Below are 12113 nucleotides of genomic sequence, written 5' to 3'. Positions count from 1 at the left end.
ATGGGTAAAACCCTGGGGGACAGAAAGGTAACAGAAAGTGGAATAATTGAGGAACTTCTGGAAAAATGATGGAGGAGCAAAAGAGCCCTACCTGAACTTTCTTTAAGAATCTGTTTTCATGGTTCCAGACAAAGACCAATGAGCCATAATAGCATAGACATTTGTCCCAGGGAGGGATTATCCAGGCAGCCAGCTTAAGAAGACATATCTGAGTCCTGGTGGCAACTCTGTTGGTGGCAGTTGCAGAAGCAATAATGGCTGCAGAGACTGGGAAGGAATTAGTGATGGCAGAGGCAACAGCTTTTCTGCAGTTGCTTGCTGCCATACAGGCAGAAAAACCCTGCTTAAGATCTGCAGAATCAGACCCAGCAGCTTTCCCCTCATGCCCAGCACTCATCAGTGACCATGAGCTCCATTTCTTAGCCTGCTGACCACACAGATTCAGATCGCAGACTGCAAGACAAACCAGAGAAAGCATGAGTACACATACAAAGCATTCTCATTCAAGATCACAGACCAGCATTTCCCCACGCCCGTAGAAAAACATCATCTTTGACACTTGCATCAACTTGGCCAGAGATGACAGGAAATAAGTTTATCCACGGAAAAAATGTCGAAGCCATCTTCCAAAAGGGCAAAGAAATCTGATCAGTGAAAGCCAGTTCTGCCCAGGGGAAGGTCTCCCCACCCAAATGGGAGGAACTTCCTCCAGAGTGGGCCGGCTTTCTTCCTCAGGTAAACACAGCCAGTGGAGGCCCCAGGGTCTTCCCAAAGAATAAAAAAGACTGCGCGGGTGGAACAATCCAAAGTGGTTTTTTTTTTTTTTTAATTTTTTATTATCAAACTGATGTACAGAGAGGTTTCAGTTTCATACATTAGGCATTGGATACATTTCTCCTACAGTTTGTTACCTCGTCCCTCATTCCCCCTCCCCCCTCACCCTTTTCCTCTCCCCCCATGAGTTATTCAGTTCATTTACACCAAACAGTTTTGCAAGTATGGCTTTGTGGTTGTTGGGTTTTTTTGTGTGTGGTTTTTTTCCCCCCTGTGTCTCTCGATTTTGGTATTCCCTTTCAATTTTGTAGTTCTAATACCAGAAGGTGGCGTTCAGTTGCTGCTCACCATAGTTGATACTCCACACTTTGGATGCAGTGGATAATAGTAATGGCTGGCAATCTGTTATTGACTACATTGATAGTAAACTTGATGATTACCGAAAAGCAGAATCGCAGGTGAACAGGCAGCAGACGCCTGATAACAGAGTGCAGTGCTGCTTACACTTCATCACTCCCTCAGGACACGATTTAAACCATTGGATATTGAGTTTATGAAACGTTTGCATGAAAAATTGATTATCATCCACTAATTGCCAAAGCAGACAAGCTCACACCAGAGGAATGCCAGCAGTTTAAGAAAACAGATAAAAAAAGAAACCCAAGAACATAAAATTAAAATATATGAATTTCTAGAAACAGACGATGAAGCTGGTTAAAAAAATAAAGGACTGTTTACCTCTTGCTGTACTAGGTAGTAACATAACCATTGAAGTTAATGGCAAGAGGGTCAGAGGAAGGCATTATCTTTGGGGTGTAGCTGAAGTTGAAAATGGTGAACATTGTGATTTTACAATTCTAAGGAATATGTTGATAGGAACACACATGCAAGACTTAAAAGATGTCACTAATAACGTACACTATGAGAACTACCGAAGCAGAAAGCTGGCGGCTGTGACTTACACCAGAGTGGATAACAAGAGTAAAGGACAGCTTACCAATAGCCCGCTGGCACAAATGGAGGAGGAAAGATGGGAGCATGCAGCCAAGATGAAGAAAATGCAGATGGAGATGGAGCAGATGTTTGAGATGAAGGTCAAGGAGAAAGTCTAGAAACTGAAAGACTCTGAGGCTGAGCTCCAGCAGCGCCATGAGCAGATGAAAAAGAATTTGGAAGCCCAGCACTAAGAATTAGAGGAAAAACACTGTTAGTTTGAGGAGGAGAAAGGCAACTGAGAAGCTCAACAATGCATCTTAGAATGACAGAACTCTTCACAAACCTTGGAAAAGAACAAGAAGAAAGGTAAGATCTTTTAAACTGTCCATAGATCACCAGTTATGTATTAGTTGCCAATATACCAGCTTGGACATCAGTGTTGGTTGGATCCGTTTGACCAATTTGCACCAATTTTATCCATAATGATAGACTTAGCAGCATGACAAATACTCTTTTTTGATGTTCTAAATGGAGATTAAGATGCCTTGAATTGTCTGGAGTATTCTGTACTTAGCAAGTAACAGCTCTAAGTACCTTTCTAAATTGTCTTTATTATTATGAAACAGATGTCTTTGGTTTAATGAAAGAGAACATTTTACTGTTGTACAATCATGTTCTGGTGGTTTGTTTACAGGATATTCCAAAATAAAGGACTCTGGAAGGTTTTTATTGAGGATAAATTGCCATACAATGATGCAGCCTATGTTTCTCTATGATAATTATAATACAGAGGTTCCATTCAGTGTAGCCTATACAATAATTTAATTTAGTCTTATACAGTTGAACCTATTTTTGACACTTTCATTGTTTGGAAATACACATGGAAAAAAAGAACATATATGCTTACAATGCACCTAGAGCTTTTTATAACAACCTTTTGTTTGTTTGTTTTGGATTCATTACATATATGTTATTCTCAGTGCCCTCTTTAGCCAGAATCTCATTACTGCTTCATTTTTGTAATAACACTTAATTTAGATGTTTTTCATATATTGGCCCTGCTATAGAATATAGCATCTTTCATATGGTAGGAACTAACAAGGAAACTTTCCTTTAACTCCCTTTTTACACTTTATGGTAAGTAGCAGGGAGGAAATGCATTTATAGGTCATTTCTAGGCAAATGGTGGAGCTAATGACAAGCCTGTTTCTACTGATATGGAGTCTCTTGTTTTACTAGAAATGTAAATCATGGCCTCCTGAAGAGAGAAACAAAAGTCACCACTCTGCATTTAGCTGTATCCATGTATTGCATTTCTGTATTTTTGTTTGTATTGTAAAATTCATATAATAAACAATGTTGTGATGTTAAAAATAAAAAGCGGCCATTGGGGAGAGGTCAGTCACAAATAATGGAAAACCAATCAGAATCACCCCAGATTTCTCTTCAGAGACCATGAAAGCAAGGAGAGCCAGGAATGAGGTATGCCACACCCTAGATCAGCATGCCATAAACTCAGCAATGAAACCTCAGAACTGAACAATTGGGTACATCAGTTAGACTTAAGCACCATCTACAAAACATTCCGCCCAGCCTCACCAGGATATATATTCTTGTCAGCAGCATATGGAACATCCTCCAAAATAGATCACATGTTAGGACAGCATGCAAATCTGTACATATTCAGAAATACTGAAATCATTCCCTGCATTCTTTCAGACCACCATGAAAGAAAATTAGAATAAAAAAAAAAGCCAAAGACAAAACCACAACTCATGGAGACTGCACAACACATTGCTGAACTGGAAGTGGATTATGGAACAAATCAGAACAGAATTCAAATGTTTATGGCATTCAACCAAAATGAGTGCACATAATACCAGCTCCTTTGGGACACAGCTCTGAGCTTCTACATCAACAAACTGGAGAAATCTCAATCCAGCAATTTCATGAAGCTACTAAGCTCCTCGAACAATAACCAGCAAGCCAAATCCTAAGCCAAAAGATGAAAGTCATAATTAAAATTAAATCTGAATTAAAAGAACTAGAGTACAAATAAACAATAGAATTATTCAAGAAAACAAAGTTTGTTTTTCAAAACAATTCACAAAATCTAAAGACCCTTAGCAAATCTTACCACAAAGCAAAGAGAGTGCACCCAAATAATCAAAATCAGAGATGAGACTGGAAACATCACCACAGAAACAACTAAGAATTACAATATAATAAGGCAATATTTTTGCAAATGTATGCTAATAAATTTGAGAATCTGGAAGAAATGAAAGAATGCTTTAACCAAGAGATATAAACCTACTAAACAGAACCATACCAAGCCATAGAAATCGTAATAATGGAGATCTCTCCATTCCAAGAAGAGCACAGGTCCAGATGGATTCACAGTGGAATTCTGTATGGCTTTCAAGAAAGAACTCACATCAATACTCCTCTAACACTTCAACAAAATTGAAAGCAAAATTTGACCACCAAACAGTTTCTATGAGGCCATTATAAACCTTATACCAAACCACACAGGTACTCATAAAAAAAGCAAATTTTAGACTCATTTCTTTGGTGACCATTGATACAAAACTTCTGAGCAAAATTTGGCCAAACTATTTTTTTTTTTGGCCAGTCGTGGGCCTTGGACTCAGGGCCTGAGCACTGTCCCTGGCTTCTTCCCGCTCAAGGCTAGCACTCTGCCACTTGAGCCACAGCGCCGCTTCTGGCCGTTTTCTGTATATGTGGTGCTGGGGAATCGAACCTAGGGCCTCGTGTATCCGAGGCAGGCACTCTTGCCACTAGGCCATATCCCCAGCCCCTTGGCCAAACTATTTTAACAGGTCATCAAAAAATTATACATTATGATCAATCTAGATTCATTCCAGGGATGCAAAGATGATTTAATATACACAAGTCAATTAACATAATTGGCCACATCAAGGGGAGCAAAGAGCACAATCATGTGATTATATCTTCAATCATGGGAAAGGCACTTGACAAAAATACAGCTTTAGAGAAACTAGGATTCCAGGGGACATTCCTGAATATAATAAAAGCTGTATGTGACAGCTAGCATTATACTTAATGGTGAAAAGTCAAAAGCATTTTCTTTAAAATCAGGAACAAAGCAGGGATGTCTGCTTTCCCCAGTTCTATTCATCAAAGTACTAGAATTCCTCGCCAGAGCAACAGAGCAAGAGACAAATATAAATGGGATCCATTTAGGGAAAGATGAAGTTAAACTCTCTAGCTCTTTCTGCAGAGGACATGACTCTGTATTTTTAAAAAACCCCATTGGTTCTACTGCAAAGTTACATAGCTAATCCAAACCTTGAAGTAGCATGATATGAAATAAATCCTTAAAAGTCAATGGCTTTCTTTTATATCAACAATATGAAGACTTGAAGCTGAAATCAGAAAACAACCCCATTTGCAATAGCCTCAAAAATACAATACACTTAGGAATAACCTTAATCAAAGAAGGGAAAACCTCCATGATGAGAACATTAAAATCCTGAAAAGGAAATTAAGGCAGAACTAAGGAAATGGAAAAACCTTCCATGCTCCTGGACTGGAGGATTAACATTTTGAAAATGTCAATATCTACAAACTCAATGCAATACCCATCAATATCCCAACACAATTCTTTAATGAAATAGAGGAAGAAATCACAAAACCCATATTGAACAACAAAAAAAAACCTGAATAGAAAAAAAAAATCCTAAGCAGAAATAACAGTGTGTAAAAGCTTTAGGAAAAGGGGAGAGTGAAAAAGTAAGATGGAGTATGAATAACTTCAGAGCGTGATGAAGGCATAGGAACCTCAGTGAAAGCTTTTGATCTGAAGGGGATGGGGAGGTGGGAGAAGAGAGATTAATACAGAAGATCATTCAAGGCAAATATTTAATACACGTGTGGTAAATACCACGGTAAAATATCCTTTGGTTTAATTAACACATGCTGAAAGACAAAATAAATCTCATGATATTGGACACTGTGGGAATGAAGAAGAAAATTGTCAAAGCAGTTTATTTTTATGTATTTTATAAGGCCTGGTGAAAGTGTTTGTAGTTTTTCTGGAGTAGGAAGCAGAAAATGGAAGCATGACTCTGGGAAAGATTGCTTACAGATTTTAAATGTTCAAATGATGTGCCCACCTGTATGTAGAACTTGTCACAGTACAACAGATAACCCAACGAATCTGCCATCATTGATAAGTAATGCTGACATCTTTTCAGAAATTTTTTTTAAGAATATATATGTTTACAGGCAAATCTGGCCAAGCTTTAACACATATATGGTTCAACTCTTTCATTAGAGAAATAAGGGGAACATCACTGCATGTGGCTACCACAATTGACAGCAACACAGCAAATTAATTAGTGAAATTGTACCATAAGCATCCATGGATAATTCACAAGCAAAGGTTACAAAACAAATTTGGGACCAATTAAAATGTCCAAATTCGATTGAATCTACTAGTTTTTGATACGGAGAGACATTTTAAGTCTCACTAAGGACTAGAAAACTCTGTCCATGTCAGCATATGTAGAAAAAGCACATGCCCAGGGACATTACATGATGCTGCTGATCCATGCTCAAACTTTCCCCTTTGCAAGTCTTACTACAAACTGGGGTGTCAAAGTGAAGCTACAACAAACAAACTTCTCTCACAGGCTCCACTACTCATCTTCTTCATTTCCAAGGTCCTGTCTTCTAAGACTATGCATGTTCAAGTTCTGAAAGAAGGCTAAAGTCATCTCAAAAGTAGTTCTCTTAAGAAATTCTCTGCCCACACTCACTAAAGAAGCAGTAGGTCATCCAAAGTACATCCATAGTTAAAACAAAGGTAAAGCTCCTAATGGTTCCATAGTATCTATTCCAGGAGCCAGATGTACTCTGACTCATCATATGTCATCAGCACTGTTCCAATGCCAGATCACATGAGGGTATTATAATATATCAATAAGTAGAATATAAAAATAATAACAATTTTAGTCCAACAAGTTATTAACATAATTACAAATAGTTCCAACAAATATAAGCAAATAGGACCCAGCAGTAAATAACAAATGATATACACAACTCAACATAATTTTATCCCAGATATATAAATCTGGTTGAATTTCAAAAATGTAATAAATCATTCCAACAGCCTCCAAAAGAAAAAAACACATCCTCGTTCCAATAAGTTTAGAAATAGTATATGATAAAAATAGCACCTTCATTTCTGATACAAAATAATCATCTTTCCAGCAACTAGGAATAAATGAAAACTAGTTCAAGTCACTCACCAATCTCTAAAACACTATACTTAATACAGAGAAAAAGGCAGGGATTCCTTTTATATTCCATCATGCAATGAATAATAGAGATGAATGGATGGATGATTGAATGATAGCATGATCACTGTGAAAGAAAAAAATCCTACTTGAATAAGTAAATGCCAGTATAAATTTCAAGAGAGAAATTATGCAATAAAAAAGCAAGCAATAGCAAACGATTATATTTCATAAGGGCAGAATATTACCAAAGTAAATTATTTTCCCACATGCTACAATTGAATGAATGAACTTGAAACTAATGTTATAATATAAATGTTACTAATGGTATACATGATATGAATATAAATACTATCACTTATATAAGATTCATGCCAAAAAATGGAGTTGTATTAATCTAATAAATACATAGTATATTTTAAAACATACAAAATCAAAATTGAAATAAACTAGGGGAGTGTAGTCTGCATTTATGAGTAACAAGAATGAAGATTGCCAAGGTATTTCCTTTCATGCCTAGTTTATCTCCATATCTAATGAAATTTCATTAAAAATCCCAGCAGGAGAGTCTTGTGAGTATCAACAATATTAGTCTGTTTCACATGGAAAAACAAAGCAAATATGATATTGAAGAAATATTACTAAGTATCTCCAGAACTCTAAAGGATCTTATCAAAGCATGATGCTACCTAGTCTATGAATTAAAATTATGTGCAGGGCTGGGAATGTGGTCTACTGATAGAATACTTGCCTAGCATGCATGAAGTCCTGGGTTCAATTCCTCAGTACAACATATAGAGAAAAAGACAGAAATGGTGCTGTAGATCAAGTAGTAGAGCACTAGCCTTTAGCAAAAAGAAGCCAGGGACTGTGCTTGGACTCTGAGTACAAGCCCCAGGACTGGCAAAAGAAACCCCAACAAAAACAATAAAATTAGATACAATCATCAAGACAGTGTGTTATTGGAAGACGTAGAGAGGGATATATCCAATGAGTAGAATGACCCCAAATAAACAATGGCAACTAAACTTTGATGAAGAAGCAAAGAAACCTTCATTGCAGAAAAGATATCCCTTTCAAAATAATGGTTATAGAACACTTAGGCATCTACATACAAACAAAAATGAATTTAGATATAGAACTTATTCCTTCAAAATTTTAATTCACAATAGATCATATAATTCAATGAAAAAAATGCAACATTATAGAACTTGATTAGATAAAGCAGAAAACAAGCTAAGGTACCTTCAGCTTGAAAAGGACTTTATTTTTAAATAACAGCAAAAAATTACATGATCTGTGGAAGAAGACTTGATAAGTAGGGAACCATGTCTCACACCTATACTACTAGATAATCAGGAGGAGGAGATTTGCTGAATCTCTGAGATTGTCCCCAGGCAGAGCTCATCCACACACCTGGTCACAGCTGAAAATCCTTGTCATCCAAGCTATATGGTTGAAAAAAAATCTGATCAGGACATGGAAAGAGAGTGTGGGGTAAAAAAGTAACAAACTGCATTTTATGTACATATGAAGATGACATAAAAAAACTCCCTGAGAGATGTTGAAAAGTTGGTCATAAGAGGGAGTAAGAGACTGAAATATCATATATGCTCATGAAGAATAAGATTACACAACCACTTAGTATAAATAGTATTCACTAAGTGTGAATGACAGAAAATTAAACAACTGTGTTGATGGGGATTAAGTATCAATGGGAGTGGTGAATACAGAAAATGGGGATAATATGGCCTAAGATGACTACAAGCACATATGCAAAGGGCCCAAAGGATTTTGTAAAATTTGCTTTAAAAGGGAAGAGATCCCAAATGTAGAACCATTAGGGAAATTTTGTGACTTTGCCAGTATAGGTGCATCAGAAAAGCAGTATGCCATGCAAATGGTGGCCATCTAACACTCCTCTTTGTGTTTCAGAACCAGAGCTTGTAAGCACAGCTGTACTTACTGGTGAACTGGGTATAAAAGCAAGCACTAGGTGCTTTCTTGGCACCCACTGCCAAACACATGATGGTGAGATCCAACATCCAGTGGAAACTAAGAATGACAGAGCCACTAGAGTACTGTCAGTATCACATGAAGGCCACTGGAACACATTCTGAGTTTCAGCCCACATTAGGCCTAGCCTTGGAGTGAATCTGTAAGGGTCATGCCAGCCCAGGCTCATTGAACTGCACAGTTCATTGTAGCCATGGGACTCCAGTCTGACCCAGCACAGCCTAAGCCCTGGTGGCAAAGGCTGTGTCTCCACCACCAGCCTCTGGACAACATAGCTATTGCCAGGCCACATTCACAATTGAAGCTCTTAAATTACCTGGAGCCAGGCAGGACCCAATATGAACCGACTCATATAATCACCAGCTATGGTGTGAATACTGATGCATCCTAGAGGCTGGCTGCTGACAATCTAGCACAATCCAACTTAGAATTACCTTGCCAAAAGTTTCTTGAGCATCAGAGTGTGATGTAACAATTCTGTGGTGTTGGCGTAGGATATAAAGCACAAGGCTTTCTCATAGAGATTAGAGCAAGGTTGTGAAACTAATACCTATGGCTCTACTGCCAAGACCAGCACAAGGAATGAGTCTCTGGCATGGCAAGCAATTCAGTCCTATACTCAGTCCTGAGAATATAGGGCTTCTATTCCCAAACCATGATGTGTGGCCCATTACAGTTGTCTTAGGCCACAAGACCACTTCTGCAATAGGTAGCCTAGAAAATTTTGGGCTTTAATCTTGACCCAGCACTGGATAGTTGGACTTTGGCCGTGGGTTGTGACAAAGGACCCTCATGTCAGGATCTCTATGTTGCATCTTCCCAGTTCGTAGTAGGCTGGTAACTGAATGGCCTCAGGGACTTCCTGGACCCAATGGAGAGGAGGGTGGGGAAAGATTACTCACCCTTTCTAGGTTCCTTTCAGAACAATTCAGGCATGAGTTTTGTAACTATCAATTATGAAAGTGATCAAACCAATGGCAGGCTTATAGTACAACATGAGGTACTTTCCACCCAGTGCTGGAGCAATGGAAATAACTACATAATTGTGAGAAATAAGTAGCTTGCTTGAAAAGTCTAATAAAAAGGTATGAAGCCAGCCCAGAAAAACTGGAACAAATACTGCAGGCATGTGACATCCCATGCTCTACAGTCTCATATACTTACGAACATTATATCACCTTGTAGTATTCAACATGAGGCAGCAGGAAGTGACCAAGGCAGGCCAATGCTGAAAGAATTTAAATAACTTGTTTTAAGTAAAATCAAGGAACTAAATGAGGAATCTCTGTGGGGAAACTCACTGTATCTCAATAGAGAAAAATAGAGATGAATTTAGGAGAGATATAAGTAAGATTTATAAACTGAAAATACATTCAGTTAAATAAAAAGCATCCAGAATAGGTTAGGTCAAACAGAAGAGTTAGAGAGCTAGAAGGTACTCTATAGAAAACAGCAGTTCAAGCAAAATTCAAAGAATGGGAAACTTTTAAAAGCATCAAAAATTATTTGGAATGTTTATTTGGGATGCAAGTGGTCAAGAAGTACCTGAGAATGCCAATGGAGTATATTTTTACTCAAAGTAATAATAATTAAATAAACTTCCTAAGCTAAAAATACAGTTGTTCAGACAGAAGTCCAATGGCCATGGTCACATTTCATATAGTACAAGGATGAATAATCTCAGACAAAAGCAAAGAAAGTGTATCTCTATCAGATACACATCAGACTTATTCTACAGGAAATGCTAAGGGAAATTCAAACAAAAAATGAGAATAAAGGAATGAGAAGGAAAGAAGAGCAATTACACTTGGAGAATACATGTTGAAAGCAAATCAAAGAAAGGTTGGACAAATGGGACTGCATCAAACTCCAGAGCTTCTGCACGGCAAAGGACATAGCTCTCAAGATAAACAGAAAGCCCACAGACTGGGAGAAGATCTTTACCGGACATTCAACAGACAAAGGCCTCATCTCTAAAATATATGCAGAACTAAAAAAATTACCTTCTTCCAAAACAAAACTGCAAAGAACCAATAGCCCCCTCATCAAGTGGGCTAAAGACTTACAAAGAAACTTCTCTGATGAGGAAATGAGAATGGCCAATAGACATATGAAAAAATGCTCTACATCACTGGCCATAAAGGAAATGCAAATCAAAACAACATTGAGATTCCATCTCACCCCAGCAAGAATGTCATATATCAAGAAAACTAATAATAACAATTGTTGGAGGGGATGTGGCCAAAAGGGACCCCTACTTCATTGTTGGTGGGAATGTAAACTGGTTCAGCCACTCTGGCAAGCAGTATGGAGATTCCTCAGAAGGCTCAATATAGAACTCCCCTATGACCCAGCAGCCCCACTGTTGGGTATCTATCCAAAAGAACACAAACAAAATCACAGTAAGGCCACCAGCACAACAATGTTCATCGCAGCACAATTTGTCATAGCGAGAATCTGGAACCAACCCAGATGCCCCTCCATAGATGAATGGATCAGGAAAATGTGGTACATATACACAATGGAATTTTATGCCTCTATCAGAAAGAATGACATTGTTCCATTTGTAAGGAAATGGAAGGACTTGGAAAAAGTTATACTAAGTGAAGTGAGCCAGACCCAAAGAAACATGGACTCTATGGCCTCCCTTATTGGGAATAATTAGTACAGGTTTAGGCAAGCCATAGCAGAGCATCACAAGGCCCAATAGCTATACCCTTAGGATCACATAAAATGATGCTAAGTGAAATGAACTCCATGTTATGGAAACAAGTGATATATCACAGTTGTAGCTACTTTCAATGTCCTATGTGTATGTATAGTTTCTATTATTGATGATGTTCTTGTATCACCTTCCTATGGTTGTACCTACACTATCTCTGTAATCTTATCTGAGTATATTGGAAACCGTGTTTACTGGTATTGGAAGTAGGAAATTCAAAGGGAATACCAAATTTGAGAGACACAGGGTAAAAAAAGAGAAATAACTACAAAAGCAATACTTGCAAAACTGTTTTGGTGTAAGTGAACTGAACACCTGGGGGGGGGAGGGAAAGGGGGGAGGGAGGAGGGCATGAGGGGCAAGGCAACAAACAGTACAAAGGA

General features: G+C 38.0%; 1 pseudogene; it reads left to right on the top strand.

Annotated features, from left to right (window-relative positions):
- LOC125344540 lies at positions 1-2090 on the top strand (annotated as a pseudogene).
- The last annotated feature ends 10023 nt before the right edge of the window (positions 2091-12113 follow it).

The sequence above is a fragment of the Perognathus longimembris genome, unplaced genomic scaffold (genome assembly GCF_023159225.1).
Source record: "Perognathus longimembris pacificus isolate PPM17 unplaced genomic scaffold, ASM2315922v1 HiC_scaffold_147, whole genome shotgun sequence".
Classification (NCBI taxonomy): domain Eukaryota; kingdom Metazoa; phylum Chordata; class Mammalia; order Rodentia; family Heteromyidae; genus Perognathus; species Perognathus longimembris.
This window is presented reverse-complemented; position numbering and strand designations above follow the sequence as displayed.